The 22569-nt window shown below is 46.6% G+C and overlaps 1 protein-coding gene across 6 annotated transcripts in view; it reads left to right on the top strand.

Moving 5' to 3' along the window:
• The first annotated feature begins 530 nt into the window (after positions 1 to 530).
• Positions 531 to 22569, top strand: part of fggy (FGGY carbohydrate kinase domain containing) — a 554287-nt gene continuing 532248 nt past the window's right edge. Inside the window, exons 1-2 of one of the 6 annotated variants that reach the window (XM_072510995.1) lie at positions 551 to 596; positions 5782 to 5826. The gene's annotated coding sequence lies outside the window, so the exon portion shown is untranslated. Of the gene's footprint in view, positions 597 to 3457; positions 3475 to 5781; positions 5827 to 9224; positions 9404 to 12281; positions 12586 to 22569 lie in introns of those variants that run through there. The other 5 variants (XM_072510990.1, XM_072510991.1, XM_072510992.1 and 2 more) reach the window with 5 other exon arrangements.

Genomic DNA, 22569 nt, shown 5'->3' with positions numbered 1-22569 from the left:
AGCCACTTTTCTTCCATCCATGCACTGTCAGCAGAGCATTCCCCCCCCCCCCCAGCCCTTCCCTTTTATACAGACCACCACCCTGGCAAGCTGTCCCGCAATCCCCCTCCTCTCTCATATGGACCACTACGCCGGCAGGCTGTCCCTCAATTTTTCTCGTGACACCACATCTTACAGATTAATAAATTTAAACATCCTAACTGCTTATTTTTCTAAGTATAAATTATTCATATTGCTGAGACAACAAAAAGGTTCCCCTGATAGACCAATTAGCAAAAGCATCAGGGAATTCCAAGGTTTGAGTCTTGGTCTGACTCGAATTGAGCTGTGATGGAAAGAGCACACTAAGAGCACGTTAAAATGTCCCTGGGGAAAAAACTCGCAAAAAGAAACATCCTCCAAGAATTTGGATCATAATTAGGAGAGAGTGCACATCACTAAAAGGGACCCTTCATTTTCCACACACAACCGTTAGACTGGTTAACAGATTCGAGTGGGATGATCCCAAGACAAAGTTCACTTGGGTCTGTCCGCTTTCCGTACTTGCAGCAGATTGAGTATATTTGGAATCAGCAGAGGAAGAGCAGGGCCAGCGGGTACGTCGCAGTCATTACACTACCAAGTCGTTTTAAACTCTTCGTAATACTAACACTTCCTATTGCCTCTGACACCATACTGATGAACTGACTGTATTCTGAGGTGGGTGGGTGGGTGGGCGGGTTATCGTTATCTCCATCTCCCCCCTCCCGGTCGCACGTCCGCGCCACCACCGGCCCGGAGCCGCCATTTTATTCCGTCTCCATGGTGATGGGCCGAAGCCGCCGTGCACACTGGGACAAGGGCCCGGATGGAGCTGGTCTGCAGCACCGTCGATGCCATTCACCATCAACTACATCAGAACAAATCCTGCAGTACCACCAAAAACGCCCCTGATGACGGCGCTTCTTTAACTATTATTTCTGGGTCTCATTTCCTTTATGTGAACCTGTCAGTAGTCAGCCAGCCAGCTGATGGACCGAGTGGGGTGGGGGGTGATAGTGCCAAGCTCAGTTTCCACTCTCTGCGAATCTGTCCCAGGAAAAGAACATATGAAATATAAACTGGAGCTGCTGAAGATGCTCAGCAGGTCAGGAGGTATTCGTGGAGAGATCGCAACTCCACTGATGCTGCCTAACCTACTGAACATTACCACTATTTTATAATGCTTCTGAGTCATTCATTGTACACTCCAATGTTGTTGCAAAAACTGGGGCCTTTAGTGGCAATTTTCAAGATCCGGAGTTCCAGCCGGAACCAGGCGAGAGAGTTGCAATCTTTGCATTAATGCTAGCAGTGATGTGGGTAGGGGTTGAGTGGCCTCGTCTGGTATATTAACAGTTATGTCATTTCAAAACAGAATGAAAGGAGGCAGTGAATGGCAGAGGGAAGGGAAAATAGAATAGTCAAAATACTTGACTGCCAATATCACAGGTATGTCCTGTCCTCGCACATCAATCATATAAAAATGCTAGAGCAGATCTGGCAGCATCTGTGGCGAGAAAGAGATTTAACATTTTGGGTGTAAATGGTCCTTCTGGAGAATAGCTCTTGGTCTAAATAGGGGAGGTGAGAGTGACTCCCTTGACACCAAGGCAGTATTTCGTCTTGTGACATCAAGGATGCGTAGCAAAATTAAGTTTACACGGGATCAGGGGTGAGCTGGTTAGCAATGGAAGGATGCTTTTCTAATTGGAGGGCTGTGACCAGTGATGTTCCACAGGGATCAGTGCTGGGACCTTTGCTGTTTGTAGTATATATAAATGATTTGGAGGAAAATGTAACTGGTCTGATTAGTAAGTTTGCAGACGACACAAAGGTTGGTGGAATTGCGGATATCGATGAGGACTGTCAGAGGATACAGCAGGATTTAGATTGTCCAGAGACTTGGGTGGAGAGATGGCAGATGGAGTTTAATCTGGACAAATGTCAGGTAATGCATTTTGGAAGGTCTAATGCAGGTAGGGAATATACAGTGAATGGTAGGACCCTCAAGAGTATTGAAAGTCAGAGAGATCTAGGTGTACAGGTCCACAGGTCACTGAAAGGGGCAACACAGGTGGAGAAGGTAGTCAAGAAGGCATACGGCATGCTTGCCTTCATTGTCCGGGGCATTGAGTATAAGAATTGGCAAGTCATGTTGCAGCTATATAGAACCTTAGTTAGGCCACACTTGGAGTATAGTGTTCAATTCTGGTCGCCACACTACCAGAAGGATGTGGAGGCTTTAGAGAGGGTGCAGAAGAGATTTACCAGAATGTTGCCTGGTATGGAGGGCATTAGCTATGAGGAGCGGTTGAATAAACTCGGTTTGTTCTCACTGGAACGACGGAGGTTGAGGGGCGACCTGATAGAGGTCTACAAAATTATGAGGGGCATAGACAGAGTGGATAGTCAGAGGCTTTTCCCCAGGGCAGAGGGGTCAATTACTAGGGGGCATAGGTTTAAGGTGCGAGGGGCAAGGTTTAGAGTAGATGTACGAGGCAAGTTTTTTACACAGAGGGTAGTGGGTGCCTGGAACTCGCTACCGGAGGAGGTGGAAGCAGGGACGATAGTGACATTTAAGGGGCATCTTGACAAATACATGAATAGGATGGGAATAGAGGGATACGGACCCAGGAAGTGTAGAAGATTGTACTTTAGTCGGGCAGCATGGTCGGCACGGGCTTGGAGGGCCGAAGGGCCTGTTCCTGTGCTGTACTTTTCTTTGTTCTTGTTCAATGGCAATTGAGGGGAAACATTCACCAGTTTGACTCATACCCAGCACACTGGAAGATGGTTGCGGTCGTTGGAGGGTGTGGGAGGTTCGCTGATGATGCGTGATGTTCAGTACCATTTGTGACTCCTCAGTTATTGAAGCAGTCTGTATGCAGATGGAGGAAGACTTGGACAACATTGAGGCTTGAGCTGATAAGTGGCAAGTAACATTTGCACCATAAGTGTCTGGCAATGTTCATCTCTAACGAGAGAATATTTCTCTCTGCAGATACAGTTAGACTTGAGTTTTTCCAACTTTCTCTGTTTTTGCTTAGGATTCCAGCATCTGTAATAATTTGCTATTTAAGAGAGAATCTAACATACTCCCTGACATTCAATGGCGTTACCATTGCTGAATCTCCCTCCATCAACTTCCTCAGTATTCTCACTAACTGTGAACTCAGCTCTACCACCTGTAGAAATACTGTGGCAACATGAGCATGTCGGAGGCTGGGAATTGTGTCGCGTTTAACTTGCCTCCTGACTCCCCAAAGCCTATCCTCCATCTACAAGGGTCAAGTGTTGCTAATTGTGTTTCTCTTAATTTGGCTCTCAAGATGACGGCCAATATGGTCGCCTTCCTTAATTCTAATTACGTTTGCTCTAGAGTCGCCAGGTATCTTTCGATACCGCCACAAGGTTCAAAACCGAATACTGATCAAAGACTTGATACACCAGTTAGTAAGTTCAAACTCAATGCTCATTTATTTACACACACAGTCAAATATACTCACGTATAAAACTCTACAGACTAAACTATCGCTACTGCTAAAAGCCTATACTTAGCTTCGGGCGCCCACTCAGTCAGAGGAACAATGGCCGTTGTTTGGTTCTGAGGCTGCTGGGGTCGAATTGGTATGGAGTAACAGCTGGGAGCGTCTGTCTCGTAGCATGCGTTGACCTTGGACTTACTTGTTCTGACGTTGCTGTTGGGCAGGTCTCTCCTTGGTGAGAGCTGGAGCCGCAAGAGAGCGATTCTCTCTTGGGGGATTCTTCTCATACCCAAAAGGGGCTTTGTGCGCTTTTGGGCGGGCCTTGAACTTGGCCCCAATTAATTGGGCTGTTTCCCAATCGTTCCTATCGATTTCCTCCAATAGAGGGGTGGGTGCCCTGATTGCTGGGCGTGTCCTAGGTGGCCGTTGGCCTGCTTTGTTCTGGTCTCCTCTGGCGCCGGGGTGTCTGTCTTGGTATTGTTTACTTAAATGTTACCTTTTTGTCCCCGGGGATGGCTCATTAGTATGGTAATAGTTTGCAGTTTCGGTCTTGTCTGGGAGCTGTGGCTCCAATCAACAGACAAACCCTGCACCTGCTTGCTTTCTCAGTACTGTCCATTTTCCCTGCAATCTTTGCAAAGTGTCCATTTTGTAATCGGGAGGTGGCCATCCCAGATGGGTACACAAGTCAGGAATGGGATGAAATAGTTTGATACCATCCAGGACAAAGTAACCTGCACCTCATCTGTCAACTTAAACATTCACTGCCTCCGCCTCTGACACACAGCAACAGCTGTGTGTCCCGCCAACAAGACGCATGGCAGCAACTCACCAAGGCACCTTAGACAGAACCTTCCAAACCTACAAATACTTGCTGTTGACCCACAACCGCTACCATCTAGATGGACAAGGGCAGCAGTTGCATAGGAACATCACAATCTGAAAGTTCCCCTCCAACCTACATACCATCCTGACTTGTTGCTTCACTGTTGCTGGGTCAAAATCCATGAACTGCCTTCCTAACAGCACTGTGAGTGTTCCTACAACACATGGACTGCAGTAGTTAAAGAAGGTGGCTCACCACCATCTTCTCAAAGGCAATATTGACGTTGCCAGCAATGCCAATATCCTGTGAAAGAATGAAAACAATGAAGGGATGGGAATAACAATTAGCATTTATATAATGCTTTTAACGTTGTAAAATATCCCAAACAGGGTAGTACAGTGATGAAACTGCTGCCTCATGGCGCTGAAGATCTGGGTTCGATCCCGGCTCTGGGTCACTGTCCGTGTGGAGTTTGGACATTCTTCCTGTGTCTGCGTAGGTCTCCCCTCCACAACCCAAAGATGTGCAGGGTAGGTGGATTAGCCATGCTAAATTGCCCCTTAATTAGAAAAAAAAGAATTGGGTACTCTAAATTTATATTAAAAAAATATCCAAAACAGTAGCAAGTATTTGTATAGCACTGTCGATGTAAAGATCCATCTCAAGGTGCTTCAAATAAAATTTGACACAAAGTCACATACGAGAATATTAGGACAGGTGACGAATAGCTTGGCCAAAAATGTGGATTTTGAGTGGTTTAAAGGAGGAGTGAAAGTAGAGATTGGGAGGGTTAGGTAGAGAATTCTCGTATCTGGACAACTTAAGGCACTGCAGCATTCTTTAAATGGGCCTAGTGAGCTGGAATGAGTAGTTTCAGACTTTCTTATATTGTATCAAACCTTTTGACCAGTCTTCCCATTGACCAGTTTTCCCATCATGCCATTACTTAATTCGTACCATATCACAGTAAGAACTGCAAGTTTCCTTTCTCGATAGGACAGTAGCGAACCATAGGTTTCACGACAATCAAAAATCCTGGAACTTCCTCCCTAATAGCACCGTGGATGTTCATATAATACATGGTCTGCAGCGGTTCAAGAAGGCAGCACATTGCCATCTTCTCGAGGGCAATTAGGATGGACAATAAATGTAATCTTGCCAGTGATGCCTACATCTCATGAATTTATACAAAAAAGACAATAGTTTCATGGTCACCATTACTGAGACTAGCTTTTCAAGTCCAGATTATTAATTGAGTTTAAATTCTATCAGCTGCCTTGGCGGGATTTGAATTTTCACCCCCAGAACATTAGTTTGGGCCTGTGGATTATTAATCTAGCGACATTACTGTCATGCCACTGTCTCACCATAAATCAGGATGCTGTGTGACTTGATGGGGTGCTTGCAGATAGTGGTGTTCTCATGTTCTTGCTTCCCTTGCCCTTCTAGGTAGCAGAGGTTACAGTTTTCTGAGATGCTGCTGAAGAAGTCTTTGTAAGTTGCTGCAGTTCATATCTAATATTCTGTCACCCTCCTGATATGTGCCTTGCAGAAAGGCTTTGGGGAGTCGGAGCGAGCCATTTATCACAGAATATCCAACGTCTGTCCAGCAGTTGTAGTATTTATGTAGCTGATTCAGTTAAGTTTCTGGTCAGTGGTGACTCCACAATGTTGATGCTGGGACATTTTGCCAATGGTGATTTCATTGAATATCAAACAGATGAGGTGGGATTCTCTTTTGTTGGAGATGGTCGTTGTCTGGCATTTTGGTGTCTGAATGTCACTTATCAGGCGAATTCTGAATACTGTCCAGGTCTTGCTGGAGCGTTTGGCCAACTTCATTATCTGAGGAGTTGTGATTAAAGCTGAACATCAATCATCAGCAAACAGATCTTGCTACACTATTAAACCCTGTACACACCTGGCAAGATCCTGATACACTGTGAAAACCTGTACACATCCAACAAGATCCTAAAACACTTTAAATCCCATACATACCTGACAGGATCGGGATACACTGTGAAATCCCATACACACCTGGCAGGATCTTGATACACACTGTGAAACCCCGTACACTCCTGGCAGGATCCTGATACACTGTGAATCCCGTACATACCTGACAGAATCCTGATACACTGTGAAACTCTGTACACACCTGACAGGATCCTGATACACTGTGAAACCCCCACACATCTGGCAGGATCCTGATACACTGTGAAATCCCATAAACCTGGCAGAATCTTGGTACACACTGTAAAACCTCGTACACTCCTGGCAGGATCCTGATACCCTGTGAAACCCTGTAGACACCTGGCAGGATCCTGAGACACTATGAAAACCTGTACGGTAACAGAGTGGTGAGCACTGTTGCTTCATAGTGCCAGGGTTTCAGCTTCGATTCCTGCTTGGGTCACTGTCTGTGCAGAGTCTGCACGTTCTCCCCGTGTCTTCGTGGGTTTTCTCCGGGACTCCGGTTTCCTCCCACAAACCTGAAAGACGTGCTTGTTAGGTGAATTGGACATTCTGAATTCTCCCTCAGTATACCCGAACAGGTGCCGGAATGTGGCAACTGGGGGATTTTCCCAGTAACTTCATTGCAGTGTTAATGTCAGCCTACTTGTGATAATAATAAAGATTATTATATGAAGTCATTGATGAGGCAGCTGAAGAAGTTTTGGCCTCGGACACAGATCTGAGGATTGATGGAAGGAAGTGTCAAAATGAGCAGAGAAGGTGCAGGGGTGAAAAGTGCGCCTCTATGACAGATAATGAATTGGATGGGGAACAGTTAGGGCAGAGTTAAGTGTTTCTGTGAACTGCTTTTAAAAAATTAATTCATGGGATGTGGGTGTTGCTGGCTGGGCCAGCATTTATTGCCCATCTCTAATTTCCCTTGAACTGAGGCCGTTTCAGAAGGCAATTAAGAGTCAACCACATTGCTGTGGATCTGGAGTCACACGTAGGCCAGACCAGGTGAGGACAGCAGATTTCCTTCCCAAAAGGGCATTATTGAACCATATGGGTTTTTATGATGATGGACAATAGTTTCATGGTCATCATTAAACTTTTAATTCCAGATTTTTATTGAATTAAAATTTCACTATCTGCATGGTGTGATTCGAACCAGGGTCTTAGAATTACTAGTCCAGTGACAATGCCACGACGCCACCTCCTCCCCTGGAGCGATTAGAGTGGGCTAATCTGTTGAATAGTCACTTGTTACTTTTCCTCCTTTTTTAGATTAAAAATCTATTCATAGTGAAGTTTAAAAGTGCTCAAACCAGAATGACTTATTTTTAATGTAAACATTTCAAATTTGATGCCTTTAGCATTTGGAATTTCTCCTTCAAGCTTCATATACTGATGTTTTCTGTGCCAACACAAGTGAATGGATGTCTTGTGTACTTATTGCTTAAGGTACAAAGCCCATGTAACTACTTGTTTTTGCATGCTAGGGCTGTTCTTGTGTCAACAACTTTTTGGAGCTAAGTCTGTTTTTTAAAGTTGTTGATCAACATTTGATAACTTTCTAAGGGCATATATGCAAACAAAATTCCCTTCTCTTCCCCGTTATTAAAGTAGCCTCCAAGGAGGTATTTTTTTCTTTCATACCAAATGCTCTTTTTCCCCAATTAAGGATAACCCTTAATTTAACTGACCATAAAGTCAAACTTGAGTAGATTCACTGGTGGATTGGCAGTTAAAATTACCAAGTTGTTGAAAATTTCCTGTTGGAAAACAGGCAAGATCCGACCATTCATGATGTTAACCCACTCTTCTGAGCAGATAGCAAGGACACCAACCCAAAGTTGGTTATGCACTTCAGATCTCAGTGATGTTCCCACAAGTCCTACCTGTGGTCCCTTGCCTTCAACTTTCTATTCCCGTCCCACTTGGTAGTTAATTTGGGCATATGTCAATAAGAATGCTACCAATCATTATTAAAATGGGACCCGGCTGTTAGGATCAACAGGGCCTTCGTGTCCCTTCTCTTGCGAGCTACATTGGATTCTACCAGGCATCTGTGTCGCTCCTTTCCCCAGTTACAAATTGAAGCTGAAGTGTAAGCAATAAATGGGAGTCTTTCAACAAATAGGATTCAAGGTTGATCATTGATCATTCCATGAAAATGGAATGCGAAGTTGTTACCAAACAACCAGTTAGAGCATGCTTCTATGCTATGGATGTGTTTATGTATTAGCTGTTGATATTGGTGCTTGTGCTCAGAAGTCTCATGATGAATTGTGATAATAAGCAGGAAGCCCAGCTTTGGCTCATGTTCATTAACTATGCCAAAATTGTTATCACTGTCCAGTATTGTGCTTAATGAGAGATACTTATAGACTTTGTTTTACCCAAACATCTTGTGTGGCTAGTACAAGAGTGATACAGGAATGCTTTAGGAGTTGTCAGAGTTGGTGATGGGCATATCATCCAATTCCAGTTTGAGAAGGGAGACTGGAAGGGGTGTCTTCTGTCACCCATGCTGTTTAATGCTGTGTTAGACAAGATAGAGAGGATGGTGGAGGAAGGATTACCAGACAGATGTGGCTGCATCATAGGAGATTGTAGCATTTAGCACCTCAAGTATGCAGATGATACCACACTCATTTCCAGAACAAAGGAAGAACTCGAGACTATAGCAGCCCTAGTCAAAAGATACAGTGAGTCTTCTCAACTGAACATAAATGAGTCAAAGACCAGTGTTATGTCTTTAAATGGCGATAGAAAAGTCAAGATCGAGAGCACCAAGGTAGAGGCAGTGGACAAATTCAAGTACCTTGGCTCAATGATAAACAACAAAATAATATCCAAGAATGAAATCCAGACCAGCTAGCTGTGGCAAGAGGCATGAACAGTGACTGAAGGTGCATCTGGAAGTCCAAAAGCATCAGCATGAAGTTGTAAAAACATCTTGTGCAGTCACTGGTGTGGAGTGTTGCACTCTGGATGTGAGAGTTGGAGTTTGATAAAAGGAGAGGAAGATAACAGCTTTTGTCATGTGGAGATGATGGAGGATGCTCAGAGTCAGATGGATGGACAGAAAGTCAAAAGAGATCAAGAGTTGAAGGTCAGTGCCATGACCTTGTACAATGTCTTTCCTGAAAGTGGTCCATGAGAACTAAGTAAGAAAGAATTTGTATGTAGCCTCCTTCTACTTTGAATTAAAGACATAGCAGACAAGTTTTAGTCTTAACCAAGATAAAGGTTAGTTTATTATGAAATTACTGCTGGAAGTTACTTTTAAAAAGTGATAAAATTATTAACTATAATGCAGATATAAAGGTTAAAATGCAGATGAAGAAAAAGTTACTTAAAGGTGGGGGGCGCAATTCTCTGCTCCCGCGACTAAGTGCCCACGCCATCGTGAACACCGTTGAGGTTCACGACGTCGCGAAACGGCCCCGATCTCGACCGATTCAGGGCCCGAAAATGGGCTAGGATCGGGGCCGCGAGAAACTTGGGGGGACGTGTCGCTAAAGCAGCGTCGTCAGCGCGTGCCGGGCATTGGCGCCGCATAAAAGCGGCGCCGCGTCATCCGCCGCCTAACTGGCGTCACCCGCGCATGCGCGGGTTGGCTGGCACCAGCCGGCGCCAACCTACGCGTACGTGGTTGCCGTCCTCCCCGAGGCCGCCCCGCATGAAGATGTCGGATGGATCTTGCGGGGCGCGGAGGAAAGGAGGTCCTCCTTCAGAGAGGCCGGCCCGCCGATCGGTGGGCACCGATCGCGGGCCAGACCCGTTTTGAGTCCTACCCCGGTGAAAGAACCCTCCTCGCCCCCCCCCACAGGCTGCCCCCCCAGTGTTCCCACGCTGTTCCCGCCGGCAGCGACCAGGTGTGGATGGCGCCGGCGGGAAGCCGTCGTTTTGGGCAGGCCGCTCGGCCCATCCGGGCCGGAGAATAGCGGGTGTAGCGGAGAATCGCCATTTTGGGTGTCCCAGGCGATTCTCCGGCCTGCGCCGCGCAGAACCCGACGGGGCCATTCTTGCTGCTTGGGTGCATCGTGGGAGGGCGTCGGACCGGCGTCGCAGGGAAAAATGGCGCACCAGGCGATTCTCCCAACCAGCGCGGGAGCGGAGAATCGCGCCCAGGATTCTCTGCTTCGGAGACTAAGGGCGCGATCTAATCAAATTAGAACCGGGTCCCACTCACAGCGCTGCGAAATACAATGCTATTTACCGGGACGCTTTTTTAATCCAGGGCCTCAGCGGGGAACTCCCCGCTGAGGCTGCATTTAGTCCCTTTCCTGCACCGAGGAGCTCCACTCGCTGGACCTCCTCAGTGCAGGAAGAAAGCGGGACGTCATTTTTAAATAACACCTCGATCTTGACCACCAAACCCTCCAAAGCCCCAACTCACTGATGAGATCCTTGGGGCCCCCTGCACCCAAATGAGCAAGGCACCCCCCTCCCCCGGTTCCGATCCCTGCAGTAGGAATAATGCTTGCCTGGCACCACCAACCTAACAGTGCCCTTACCAGCTGGTGCAATCCAGGCAGCTTGGCAGTGCCAGGCTGGCACCCATGTGGCACTGCCAAGTTGTCCATACATCCCTTTCTGAACAAAGGTTTTTAAAAAAGTTTTCTGATAGCAAATACGTGTTTTTCGAACAGTTGCCCTTAAAAATTCACAATATCATAGTTCAACATTTGTAACAGTCAAGAATTCAATGTGTCGCTAAGTACATTGAGATAGATAAAGATAGCCTAGTATTGATACTACTAATAATAATAAAGATAGCCTAGTATGGATATTGGAAACAAAGCTGTGACAATCGTGTCCTGGCAAAAATTGAAGTAGAAATTGAGGATAAAAACAGAGGAGGAAGATTGAGAAATTGGAAGGGTGGATAACTTGAGACGTGGACTAAAGGTGACTTGAAGAAAGCCAGAGAAGAAACAAACAATGTCAGGAAGCAAGACAAGGCCTCACTAAGTCTATGGTGACCATGCATGAATGATTGATAGAGATGTCACTATTTAAAAGAACATTAAACAAATCCTAAGTGAAGAAAGGTTATTTAGCTCATGAGGCCAGCTTTGCATGATTGTTTCATCATGAAATTTTCTGTCACTCCAACTTTTTATCTTTTTGTTCGTGGGACACAGGTGATGCTGGCAAATCTGCATTAATTGCCCATTCTTAGTTACCCCAGGACTTGGTGGTTGACATTCTTGAACACTGTAGTCTTTGGTGATGTTGCTTCCACAATGGTTTATATAGGGATTCTCCAGATATTGCCTTAGTGATATGATCGAGATGTGATTTAGATCCAAGTTGAGGGGGGGTATATTACTTGGATGGGAAATTGGGTAGAGGGGATACCGAGTTCCCATATATTGTCAATCCTGACTGCCTCAGTGAAGAGGATGTGGAAAAGAGTGGTGACGTTGAAGAAAAGTGATTGAGTCAGTCCACTCGACTTTCTCGACTTCCTCTTAAACAAAATCAAGCAGGGTTGTTGTATCTCTACCATCCTAAATTCACCTTCTCAACAAATATTGATTTATTTTTGACTGGAAGGTTCTATTGTCCTCAAGCTGAGTAGCTTTTCTGGGAAATGATTCTGCATACCCTCTGTCCTATGAGAAATAAAATAGTTTTCAAATCTCTAACCTTGCCCAAGGATGGTGGATGATGTCGAGTGAGTGGCTTTAGACAGGAAAATGCCAACCGTTGGCCTTTGTTTGGATGGGAAATGTTATTTTTTTTTGGTTAAAAAAAGTTAAACTTTCATAATTTCAATTTCATATAATATTTTGTTCAGACAGTATGTTGAACAAAAAAATACTCCCCCTTCAGTCCCTTCAAAAGTCAGCCACCTGACAATTTGGAATATTGGCAGTTGAATTTGCTACATTCTAGAATTTGGGGCAGAAGATACTAAATGGTGAGCAAGCGGCAGTTTATTTGAACGGTTGCAGATACAAAGTGGAGATCCAAGTGGACCGACTGTGAGGAAACTAAAACCAGCTGGCCGAAAGAAAGAAAACCAGAACTTTTAAAATGATAGGCATTCAGTGAAAAGAAAGACAGAAAATAAACAGATAGCTATGGTTCAGTGAATTTATCCAGTGACTAGCTGAGTCATACGGACCAGAGGATTTCTCCTCCAACCAGTGTCAATCTTAGCCAGGATATTGTGTGGAGTGTCTTAAAGCTGGCCTTGGTATCACCAGGTGGGAGAGGAAAAACACAGCCAAGCTTTACACTACTGATCGCTGTTGCAAATTGCGCATTCATGATTATCAGGTGAGGATCGGATTAGCCACCATAGTAACGTACCAAGCGTGAATTTCCTGTCAAGATTCTCATGCATGAAAAATAGTCATTTGGGCAAGGGACTGATGTTTGAACAGCATCTGCAGGTGCGTCAATAAGAATTCAGCACTTTTGAGGGCAGCACAGTGGCACAGTGGTTAGCATTGCTGCCTCACGGCGGCGAGGTCCCAGGTTCGATCCTGGCTCTGGGTCACTGTGGAGTTTGCACATTCTCCCCGGGTTTGCGTGGGTTTCGCCCCCACAACCCAAAGATGTGCAGGGTAGGTGGATTGGTCATGCTACATTGACCCTTAATTGGAAAAAATTAATTGGGTGCACTAAATTTCTAATAAAAAAAGTCTGAACTTTCAGCAGGGGAAGTGGCGAGAAGGAAAAGATTGGTAGAATCTGGAAAAAAGGGCACGTATAAAATTAATGGCAAAAATATTCACTGAGAGGAATAGTAAGAGTTCTGAATCAAAAAGCCATCATGATAGAATCATAGAATCATAGAAGTTTACAGCATGGAAACAGGCCCTTCGGCCCAACCAGTCCATGCCGCCCAGTTTTTTACCATTAAGCTAGTCCCAGTTGCCCGCACTTGGCCCATAACCCTCTATACCCATCTTACCCATGTAACCATCTAAATGCTTTTTGAAAGACACAATTGTACCCGCTTCTACTACTACCTCTGGCAGCCCATTCCAGACACTCACTACCCTCTGAGTGAAGAAATTGCCCCTCTGGGCCCTTCTGAATCTCTCCCCTCTCACCTTAAACCTATGCCCTCTAGTTTTAGACTCCCCTACCTTTGGGAAAAGATGTTGACTATCTACCTTATCTATGCCCCTCATTATTTTATAGACCTCTATAAGATCACCCCTAAGCCTCCTACGCTCCAGGGAAAAAAGTCCCAGTCTATCCAGCCTCTCCTTATAACTCAAACCATCAAGTCCCGGCAACATCCTAGTAAATCTTTTCTGCACTCTTTCTAGTTTAATAATATCCTTTCTATAATAGGGTGACCAGAACTGCACACAGTATTCCAAGTGTGGCCGTACCAATGTCTTGTACAACTTCAACAAGACGTCCCAACTCCTATATTCAATATTCCGTGGGGGTCATCGCACGTGACGCATATGCAACGGGGGCCCATGATAGAGTTTAACGATTAAATGGAAAAGAAAATACAAATATTGAAGGAGAAGTAAACTGAAGTAGTACTATAAAAGAGTAGATTGAACATAACCAACCAGAAACAAAATGAGACAATGGCCTGGGAGACCCACAGGAGCTGTTCCTCCTTGTCCATGTTTGCATGGACCAGCATTAATCGCTGCCCAGCTAGGGTCTCCCTGGGGAGGCCGATAGATGCTGGGAGCCAATTATATCTGGCGTCAACGCAGTTAAGTGGGTTTTTAAACTCACTTAGCCATGCGAGACTCGGGCCCGCACATTGTGGGCGGGAACCAGATCACAACATCTCGGGAGATCTGGTTAGATCTCGTGAAGCGCAACGGCTGTCGGGAAGCGCGGGGGAGACCTCTCCTGGCACCTACCGGCTGCGTCGGCTTTGATTCCGGTGGGATTCGGCTGGTAGTACGATCCTTAGTCATTCTTTGGGCCGTGGGGTGTTCCTCTCTGGTCTGCGATGTGTTGGGTGCTCTGGATCCGTGGAACACATACAGGCCACCAACACTTTAAATAGTGCAACACTATTTTATTAAGTTAGAAACTGTTGAACATACTTTCACTGTGGGTTAACACGATGTTAGATTAAACTAAAGACCTATGCCTGTCCGAACCAGTCTATGTACTCAGCACATGGTGAGGATCTGTGCTGTAAGCTGTAAGCTCTGTCCTTGTAGGAGGCGTCAGCAATGATGAGGTCTTTGCCTGGGGTGTATACCAGCTGGAAGTCGTATCGCCGGAGCTTGAGAAGAATACGCTGGAGGCGAGGCGTCATGTCGTTCAAGTCTTTCTGTATTATATTGACCAGCGGGCGATGGTCGGTCTCGACGGTGAATTGAGGAAGTCCGTAGACATAATCGTCAAACTTAACCACACCGGTCAGAAGGCCCAGGCACTCCTTTTCTATCTGCGCGTAGCACTGCTCCGTGGGGGTCATCGCACGTGACGCATATGCAACGGGGGCCCATGATAAGGCTTCATCACGTTGAAGGAGCACTGCCCCAATGCCGGATTGACTGGCATCGGTCGAAATTTTTTTGCTGGATCAAAGAAAGCTAAGACCGGGGCCGTGGTCAGTGTTGTTTTGAGTTCTCTCCATTCGTGCTCGTGGGCAGGGAGCCATTGGAAGTCTGTCGTCTTCCTGACCAGGTTCCTGAGAGCCATGGGACGAGAGGCGAGGTTAGGGATAAACGTCCCTAAAAAATTGACCATGCCCAGAAATCGGAGGACCGCCTTCTTGTCCTCTGGTGTTTTCATAGCTGTGATGGCAGCTACCTTATCCGCATCCGGCTGCACACCCAATTGGGGGATGTGGTCCCCGAGGAACTTGAGTTCCGTTTGACCGAAAGAGCATTTGGCCCTGTTGAGGCGGAGACCATGCTCATGTATACGTCTGAATACGCGCTGGAGTCGATTAACGTGCTCCTGCGGGGTGGTGGACCAAATGATTATGTCATCGACATAGACGCGACCACCTTCAATGCCTTCCATCATTTGTTCCATAATCCTGTGGAACACGTCTGATGCAGATATGATCCCGAACGGCATCCTGTTATAACAATATCTGCCAAAGGGGGTATTAAATATGCACAGTTTCCTGCTGGATTTATCGAGCTGGATTTGCCAGAATCCTTTTGAGGCGTCGAGTTTGGTGAAGAGCTTGACGCGAGCCATCTCACATGTGAGCTATTCGGCTTGGGAGTTGGATAATGCTCCCTCATGATATTGCGATTTAGATCCTTGGGATCAATGCAAATTCTCAATTCGGCGGAAGGCTTTTTTACACATACCATGGAACTGACCCAGTCGGTCGGTTCCGTGACTTTGGAAATCACTCCTTGGTTCTGGAGGTCCTGCAGCTGCTGCTTGAGGCGGTCCTTAAGGGCTGCTGGGATCCTGCGAGGTGCGTGCACCACAGGCGGGGCATTCAGTTTTAATAAAATCTTGTAGGTGTACGGGAGCGTGCCCATGCCCTCGAAGACATCGTGGTACTGGTTGATAATGGCGTCGAGCTGCGCCTTGAAGTCGGTGTCCTGAAAGGCAGACACGTCAGCAGGAGAGAGAGAGTGAACTCTGAACTAGGTTCAACAGCTTGCATGCCTGCGCGCCAAGCAGGGAGGCTTTCGAGGAGCCCACGATTTCAAAGGGAAGAATGGCTTTGCGTGACCTGTGCGTCACTTCAAATTGACACGAGCCGCTGGCAGCAATGGCAATGCCATTATAATCTAATAGATGGCAGGCTGATGGGAGGATGGCTGCTTTGACACGAAGGCTTTGGAGGTCAGACCGCGCAATGAGATTGGCAGAGGCACCAGTGTCCAGGCGGAATCGTATTTTGGACTGGTTAACCGTAAGGGTGGCACACCACTCATCGTCCGGATCGATGCTGTAAACCGAGAGGCTGGATTCTTTGCTTCGGGGACACCCTGTTTTTTGTAACGATACCGACTCAAAAAGGTGCCTTCGGGTCCTCGGTGTCAATATCGGGTAGTAGGTCCGCATCGGACTCGGTGACCGTGGGTTGAATGGCGCGGACATTCCTGCGAGGCTGGCTGGAGCGATACGAATTGGCAGGCTGAGCTAATCTGCATAAAGCAGCATAGTGGCCAAGTTTGCCACATCTCAGGCATTGTCGGGATTTGGCAGGGCATTGCCGCTTTAAGTGGGCAGAGCCACAGTTGCCACACGTTGTAGCGTCAGTACGTTCGCTGCGCCACCGCGCATGTGCGGTGCAGCCGTACGTGGTGCACACCTGTGCAGTACGTTCATCGACGTTGCCGTCCCCTCGTTCGGTGCGCACAAGCACGGGAGTCCGCAAAAAGCGCGCGAAATGAAATGAAATGAAAATCGCTTATTGTCACAAGTAGGCTTCAAATGAAGTTACTGTGAAAAGCCCCTAGTCGCCACATTCCGGCGCCTGTTCGGGGAGGCTGTTACGGGAATTGAACCGTGCTGCTGGCCTGCCTTGGTCTGCTTTCAAAGCCAGCGATTTAGCCCTGTGCTAAACAGCCCGAAATGCCGCCCTCATCCAGGCTGAGGCCCTGGAGTTGCTCGATTACCGGGACCCATTCTGCCTTGTGGGGACCTTGCCGCGCCGCTTCAGCCACTTGGATGTGGGAATACCGACTAGTGGCGTGTTCGTGTAGCACACAGGTCTCGATGGCGGTCGTTAGGGTGAGCTGCTTCACCTTGAGGAGCTGCTGGCGTAGGGGGTCCGACTGAACACCGAAAACAATCTGGTTGCGTATCATGGAGTCGGAGGTGGGCCCGTAATTACAGGACTGCGCAAGGATGCGGAGGTGGGTGAGAAAGGACTGGAAAGGTTCATCCTTACCCTGCAAACGCTGTTGGAATACATAGCGCTCGAAACTTTCATTCACCTCTATGTTGCAGTGAGTGTCAAACTTGAAGAGGACCGTCTTGAATTTTGATTTATCTTCATCATCAGCAAAGGTGAGAGAATTGAAAATGTGGATGGCATGTTCCCCGGCCGTGGATAGGAAGAGAGCGATCTTCCTGGTGTCCGAGGCATCTTCCCGGTCTGTGGCTTCAAGGTAGAGCTGGAAGCGTTGTTTGAATATCTCCAGTTGACCCCGAGGTTACCGGTGATGCGGAGCGGCGGCGGCGGGCGGACGCTGTCCATTTTGCAGGATGACTGTATGCTGGTGGAAGACAGATCACTTGCAGGTAGGTCTAAGAAGTTCTAATATCCCTCAACTCCTGGTATCATGATGTGTTGCATGCTCTGGATCCGTGGAACACATACAGGCCACCAACACTTAAAATAGTGCAACACTATTTTATTAAGTTAGAAACTGTTGAACATACTTTCACTGTGGGTTAACACGATGTTAGATTAAACTAAAGACCTATGCCTGTCCGAACCAGTCTATGCACTCAGCACATGGTGAGGATCTGTGCTGTAAGCTGTAAGCTCTGTCCTTGTAGGAGGCTGTATCCCGAATGAGCGAGAACTCTGATGCCCCCTGTCTTTATAGTGAGTGTGCTCTAACTGGTGATTGGCTGCGGTGTTGTGTGTGTTGATTGGTCTTGCTGTGTGTCTATCAGTGTGTGTGTATCTGCACCATGATATACTGGCGTATATTATGACAGTCTAGACCACATTTAGAAATGTTTTCAGCAGTGGGGGGCTGAACTTAATGGTAAGACTGGCTCCTTAGAGATGGGGCCGCCATTTTGAAAGTGTGCCTCTCTTTTGAAGTGAATTTGAGAGTCCCCCCCCCCCAAACCCCACCCAAAGTGAAAGTCACCCCCCACGCACATGGGCATTACCTCCTCCCCCAAGTGAGGACACCCTGCTATGGGGTCGTTGAGGCACCCCCTTTTCAAGCCTCCCAGCCCCTCCTTCCACCACCCCCTTTCAGGGCACTCACCCTTCAATCCCCCAGTCTTCAGGAGGCCCTTTCATACCCACCCTTCACCCACCCACTAACCCCCCTTGTCCCATCTTTCATGGGCATGAGACACGGGAAGATCATATGCTAAACTGTAAGGCTATACAACATTTTATTTTATTGCTAAAGTTCGAATGTACTTAGCAATAGTACAGCAATAGTAAATTTGAAAATTAGGTAAAAGCATTGGAGTGCTGATGGTGTGAAATTTCTGTCCTGGGGGTATGGGTACCTGTGGTGTCAGAAGGTTTGGATTTTGACACTTTGTTTTGTGCATTTTAGAGCCAATATAGTTCTGCTTGTTAGTCTGCCTTTCAAGCAAAAACTATTTTCTCCTGGTAACGTTAGGAATATTTAAAGTATGAAAATAAAACGTACCTGTATTGACTGCAATACAACTGTCTAGGTAAGTTAAATTAAATAGGTTAAATCCTTCTGTTAAAATAATGCATTGAGGACTGCCATTCCAACAAACATGTCAAACATGCATCTGCTATTAACTGCAGCAGTAATTTCTGGCCCATGTTAGGGTTTATTTTCTTTTACGGAACATAAAAATTATTGCACTCTATAATGATGATTACCTTCCCTCCCCATGTAAAGGTCAGAAGTGGGGATGTTCGCTGATGATTACACAATGTTCAGCACCATTCACAATTCCTCAGATACTGAAGCAGTCTGTGCCCGTATATAGCAAGACCTGGACAATATCCAGGCTTGGGCTGACAAATGGCAAGTAATATTCACAAGATAAAAGTGCCAAACAATGACCATCTCCAACAGATGGTGTCAGATGGGAAGCCCAAGCTTTTGCCGCCACCATGTCATATTGCCATTGGTGGCAAGGTTGGTGGCATGGTTGCCGACTGGGAAACCAGCTGAGCCACTTAATTGTCCAATTAAGAGCCACTTCACACCTCCTCAGGAATTTTGCCCATGTTTGGTTGGAGAGCTGGTACCATGTGGGGGATCACCAAGTGAAATTGGAGACTTCCAGCAGGTTCTGGGGCATGAAACTCACTTTTATTGGCACTCCAGGGCCCACAGAGTGGCCCCCAGTGGCAGTGGCTGTCCATGTGGCAATGGAGTTGCTGGTGCTCAACAGCCGCCACCACACCTCGATGAAAGAGGCCTGCTGCCTGGTCCCAGCAACCCCCAACCCAATTCATCTGTCTTTGATAACACCATGTCATTGATATTCCCTCCCCCTAAAGCTGCATCAGCGATGCTGCTAATGCTGCCAAACTGCTGGTCCTCTGATTGGGCCCCACCTCAGTTGATGGCTGCTTCAGCTGTAGCCTCTTAATTGACTGCTGCCCGCAACATGCCGCCAATGGTTCTATTGTGGCTTGACGTGGGGATAGCTCCCACTTTCAGCCCCGGCAGCGGGACTCCACTTTCAAAGAGAAAATTGACTGCATGCACTTTCTTGGAAGAGTCTGAGGAACTAAATTTTCTGCTTGGCTGCAGTCTGGGATGCAAGCTATTATACTATTGTTGATTATTAATATAATTCCTTATATTTTCCCTTGGATGTTTACAGCTTATTGTAGGTGATAATAAAGAGAGCATTTCCATGCGTCCATAAACAAACTGCTAGGTTATGGAACATAACCAGGAATTGTTACTTACACACAAACAATCAAATGCCTTACTCCACATAGCATTACAGCACACTGTAGCAAAAATCGAAATATGGGAAGTTAAGTTTAATTAAATTTCATTGCCATTGATATTTAACCCTTCATTCCTTTTTTGTAATAAACTTAGAGTACCCAATTCATTTTTTCCAATTAAGGGGCAATTTAGCGTGGCCAATCCACCTACTCTGCACATCTTTGGGTTGTAGGGGCAAAACCCACGCAAACACGGGGAGAATGTGCAAACTCCACACGGACAGTGACCCAGAGCAGGGATCGAACCTGGGATCTCGGCGCCTTGAGACTGCAGTGCTACCACTGCGCCACCGTACTGCCCTATAACCCTTCATTTCTAAACATGGACAATCCTACTAGTGCAGTGACACGAAAGCTCAATAAACGGTTCTTGTATTCATACGGACAAACATCTGTAACTCAAAGAAGTGGCTGTAGCTGGTATAGAGAGAAATAAACCTCTATAATGCAACACCAGAATGCCCCCATTTATTCTCTTGAGACAGATTACATATTGTCATCTTAACAGCCTCATAAAACTGAATAAAAACATACTTGAATCTCAAAAAACATTTGTTCACCTCAAAACTTTGCTGCTGTAACTAATAATGGCCATCCAAATGAGTGCCAAAGGCTTATCCGGCAAATGATCTGATCAGCTCCGACAGCCTCCATTTGTGCCTTAAGATTGATTTGATTGATATGTATTAGTCTGTGTCAGGGCAGGCCTAAGCTCTCCTTGTGGGGACTGGAGGAGTACTCGTGCACTTTCTTGTCCCACATTTAGTCCTGATCCTCCTGCCCCAGTCTTCACTTGGTGGGAAAGCTACTGCGGCTTCTCTCTCAGGCCATTGCATAAAAATTGGTATTCAGCCCCAATGATGCCATTGGGAGTGAACATGCAGATGTGAAAAAGAGCACCAACAGTTTTTGGCCAGCTGCACCAACATGTGCGACCAGGAAACCACACAATATATTTTTGTTGTTTATGATTGTGGAATACAGAATTTAGGATAGTTTTTACATCAACTGCCAACAAAATTCATGGCCTGAAACTCACTGCCCTCTTTTCACATGAGCAAATGAACAGAAAAGGCCTTTCTGATCAGCAATCATATTCTTTCCAGCAGACCATTATATGGCTTAAGTCATAGCAACACTCTCCACCTTTATACTAAAATCAATATTTTTTCTATGCGGTATAATTTAACTCATAGCACTAAAGCTAAAAACAATCTTTCATGCGAGATGACGGGTTCTTTTCTGAAAGAGGGAAAGGAACCTTCCCAAATATATACTTATTTTCACAACTTGGCTGTGGGACATTTTGCATTATCTTTAATTTCTAATTAATTGTGTGTTAGTTTGTTCCACTACCATGATCTATCTACCTTCTTACGTTTACATTATTAGTGAATATAACTTACCAGGCAGTGTAGAGATGCAATCTGCATCTGGTAGTCACCAAGGTTGCTGCAAAGACCAGGGGAAAGAATAGCGCATGTGCCAGTACTTCAAAGGTTGAGGCTGCAGTTCTGCTGAAAAGGACTCGGTGAGGAGGTGCGATGGTAGGTTTGCTAAGGAGCCCAACTTCACTGTCAAGGAGCATGGAGGAATCAGGCACCAACTTGGTACAGAGCTTTGCACAGAACCAGGAACTCGTCCTTTACAGCGTGGAAATGATGGCCAACTCCATGACAACACTTGTGGATTTGTGATGACTTATGACTTGGAAGCAGGAAGCAGTAGAGTAAATTCTTTAAAATGCCTGTGGAATCTGTAATTGATTTTAAATGATTTTAAATAGGTTTGAAATGATTAAATTAGAAAGGCATTGATGCGACCATCAATTTACACGAGACGGAGAGTTGAAGTAAACAGTGGTTTTAATCAGCTAGAACTGTGCCTGCCTGCGACTGCTCTGCACTGAGAGCCGCCTGCAGGGCAGCAGATCTATATACCTCCCCTGAGGGGGCGGAGCCAGGGGCAGAGCCCACAAGGGCATCAGTATGATACAATGCAATGTAATGTAATACAATGGTCCATAGGTGGAGCCCACAAGGGCATCAACATAGTACAATGTAATGTAATGTAATACAGCGGTGAATGGTTGCCGTAATACATTCACCACATTCACCCCATGTTAAAAAAATGAAGTCTAGTGGGGGTGAAGTGGCTCACAGGTTGAGTCTGTCCGGCGCCTTGATCGTGCGCTGCGATCGCCTGAGCTCCGGTTTCGCTGCGGGCACGGGTGTTGAACTCGTCGCTGCGGGCACGGGTGTGAACTCGTCGCTGCGTGCATGGATGTTGACTCCGGGAGCGTGTCTTCTGGAGCTTCATCCCTGTAGGTCAGCGATGGGGGGAATGGATGTAGGAGGGGGGGTGTAGGCCATGCAGGGGCGCGGTGCTGTTCGGTGTAGGGTGGTGGGGGGGTAGGTGATGGTCGTAGGGGAACCTGCGGGTGCCAGGTCCCGGAGGGAGACAGTATCTTGTCAGCCGTCGTGGTGCGCCACGTAGGCATACTGGGAGTTGGCGTGAAGGAGCTGGACCCTCTCGACCAGGGGGTCGGACTTATGGCTCCTCACGTGTTTTTAGAGGAGTACAGGCCCCGGTGTCATCAGCCAGGACGGAAGCGAGACTCCGGAGGTGGATTTCCTGGGGAAAACAAATAGGCGGTCATGAAGGGTCTCGTTCGTGGCTGTGCAAAGGAGTGA

The sequence above is a fragment of the Scyliorhinus torazame genome, chromosome 7 (genome assembly GCF_047496885.1).
Source record: "Scyliorhinus torazame isolate Kashiwa2021f chromosome 7, sScyTor2.1, whole genome shotgun sequence".
Taxonomy (NCBI): domain Eukaryota; kingdom Metazoa; phylum Chordata; class Chondrichthyes; order Carcharhiniformes; family Scyliorhinidae; genus Scyliorhinus; species Scyliorhinus torazame.
The sequence above is the reverse complement of the archived record's forward strand: the minus strand, read 5'-3'. Positions and strand labels throughout refer to the sequence as shown.